Raw genomic sequence first — 3124 nt, 5'->3', positions numbered from 1 at the left:
ACTGGGAGCTCTCACTGGGAGATACGGGAGAAATTCCAAGTATCGAGAAACTTGACGCCTTTCTCACTTCGCGAATTCGGGCGCTCAAGGCCGTTGGTAGTAGTCAGAATTCTAATAAGTCTAAAACAAAAAAGTCAAATAAAACAAGTAACGTTAAGGCGCATCAGGTTTCTACGAATAACGGAAAGTGCTTGACATACGACGGGAATCACCCCTTAAATCATTGCAAAACGTTTCTCAATCAATCCATTACAGCGAGTCGAGGTTTTAAAGAATCATAAGGGCTGCTTTAATTGTTTACGCCAAGGACATTTACCTTGGGCTTGTAAAAGTTTGCAATATAATACACTACAATTTCTCAATGTAAGAGAAATTTTATCAGTTCAGCAGCTTACCTTGTTGTTGAATTTGTTGATTTTTCATACCTCTTAATTGTTTAATATTGCGTATTTCCTTCTCCTTCAGCAAGTTCTTCGAATCCCTCATTTTTTCTCTCATCTCCAAGTGCATATTTTCAGTTTTATGAAGATTCTTACATTTTTTCACAGCCAGCTCCAACTTTCCCACAGATCCCATTAAGTATACTTCTTTCACCTCTGTTCAACGCTGCCTCCCCTTTTACCTGCAAGCAGACATATGACAATTTAATTGAAGTTATTTTAATTTAATTTAATCTCTCAATTCTTAATTATGCTGACAAATTCTTCATTAGTGTTGTGTAAAAAATGTTGTTTTAAACATTAATTATCATCATACCTGCGTCTATCGTTGACTAAAAGCTTTCTTCCACGTCTCGAACCACTGTTTCTTCTGTAATATTCATGCATATTATTTTTCCAATTGTAATAAAATATACTGTTTGATATAACAGATAGAACATGACAGGATTACATTACATTCAATTTAATTCAATTAATGTCAACAAGACTTTTATTAATTTACATTGAAATCTAATGTGACTTCATCATATTTTATCTATTAGTTTAAACAAATTATACTTCAATAAATTTCTTTTTTACAGGTATATTGAAATATCTATTTATACTTTCTTATGGGTATATTATTAATATATATCTTACATTTCTTTTCTAATATTGGTCACTGGTCATTTTACTTACCATTCTCTGCTCATATTTTTCTTCTCCTTTTTCCTCTTTATGACGGGCTTTGTTCCTTACGTCAAATACACGTGCTTACTTTAACTGGTATTTTAAACTTTTCTGACACCTTGTATAGACTGTCCGTCTGCTCCGATAATGTGTCACTGCAAAACTTTAGGTTATCACATGTCTCTCACATGACAGAGTGCGTTCCAAAACTTATAAAAAAAAGTCGGACAACCTTTTTGGCCACGACCATACCCCATCTCTCACCTCACATATACTTGTGTCGAAGTTTTGTGTTAGAACCAATTAGATTAAGAGTTGTCATGTTATGCCCATATAAGGACCTCGAAACAATATGTTTATGTTCCAACACATGCAAACAAGTGTGTCGGTGAGAGGTCGAGGGGTACCGAGAGTGGGATGTCACAAAGCGCTTCCAAATACTTCTAAAATCGTGTATTTTTCTAGAATCGTTTAGAATATTTCTAGAATCGGTTAAACCGTGCAAATCAATTAAGGGTGCATTCCGTAACAAATGCGAATCTTTATAATTTAAGTTACAATTAGAATGCGCGGGACCTCTGTATCGGCCGGTCAGGTGACAATGGTCGCGTACTCGCACGTCGTCTGGCCTAAACGGTTTTTCGCACACGTGACAGTGCGTTGCGCTGCTAAATTTTTTATGTCTCGCGTAAAATCTGCCATGGGTTGCGACGTTTTTTCCCTCGGTCTCGCAATCCGGCGGGGGAGGGCAATCGTGGATTGACGGAACGCGAAGCCAAACTGAGACACACAATAATTGGGCGCCAGGCGCGACTAATCGCACCACCGTACAATACTCTATACAACGCGATATCCCCGACAATACTTCAGGACGTAGTTTCCTTTCAGGGAATTTGGAGAGAAGGCGTAACGCAATTAACCACACAAAAACATAATAAAAGAATTACATGTAATATATTTGAGTAGTCAGTGTAGGTGCAGATATAATGTGTTTGCAATGTAATATCAGTCAGTGTAAATGTAGGTATAATGTGTTCGAGCGTATCATATTCGTAATCAGACCATGCGGTAAAGAGAGATCAACGGCTGAGAATCGACGCCGATGAAACGGGCTAACGCGAGGATGTTGAATAGATTACCACAAAGATGTCGGGTACGTTGACGCAAGAATGCCCGAAAAACTAATGCAGTAAACGGATGCGAGAATGTCGGATAGCGTAACACCGGAATATTAGAATATATGAACGCGATAATGTCGAATGTTCAGCAGGATAGAGGAACGCACGAAAGAATAAAGCAACAGACGAACGCAAAGATAGTCGACGCAGACGAACGCACGACAGATCAACGCAAGGAATGAACGCGAAGCTAACGCAATAAATGAACGCAGGAAAGTTTACACAAAGACAATATTCACAATAACCTAAGGTAACGCGGTACTTCACTACGAACGCACAACGAATACTTACGCCGCGATGCCGACCAATCGGATCGCAACGCCTCCACTTACGTCTTCGACGCGTACCCGGGCCACCTCGATTCCGCACGACGCAAAAATTACGGGCGAGCTCGCCGTATCGGCCACGCTAGCCGGCGATTGCCCCCGAACACGATATAAGGACTCGTATGCTGAGTTGTAGTCACTAATGCTAAACAGCGGATTCACGTTCTGGAGATCCGGGTTCAATCCCAGGCAGGTATCACAAATCCTGCGGGGGTTTTTCTTGGGGACCTGGGACAGGGATCTGGTGGAAGGCGGCGGTGGCTACTGGGTGCACGTGTCCCCGGAATTTTCGGGGCACGTCACCAAGTCGAACCCCGCTCCCAATGGGGAACTCACCCTTCACGATCACCGCTTTCCCAGGTGGATGTGTGGAGGAAGAGGGGGTATCGGCGATACCGTGTGGGGTTGTTAGTCCTCCATCGGGTGCCTCCCCAGGTGGCGGAATGGGGAAAGCCTCCCAGATATGGGTGGTACCGAGGAAATGAAATACTCGGGGTAGACCAAAACTAGC

General features: G+C 41.8%; 1 long non-coding RNA gene across 1 annotated transcript; it reads right to left on the bottom strand.

The window, feature by feature from the left end:
• Positions 1-388: 388 nt before the first annotated feature.
• Positions 389-1332, bottom strand: LOC112467053. The gene is made up of 3 exons (XR_003042208.1): positions 1119-1332; positions 757-810; positions 389-622 (listed from the first exon to the last, which is right to left on the bottom strand). It is a non-coding gene; the product is annotated as an uncharacterized LOC112467053 (long non-coding RNA).
• Between the last annotated feature and the right edge of the window lie 1792 nt (positions 1333-3124).

This window comes from Temnothorax curvispinosus, unplaced genomic scaffold, assembly GCF_003070985.1.
Source record: "Temnothorax curvispinosus isolate PA1 unplaced genomic scaffold, ASM307098v1 QBEX01001638.1, whole genome shotgun sequence".
NCBI lineage: Eukaryota > Metazoa > Arthropoda > Insecta > Hymenoptera > Formicidae > Temnothorax > Temnothorax curvispinosus.
This window is presented reverse-complemented; position numbering and strand designations above follow the sequence as displayed.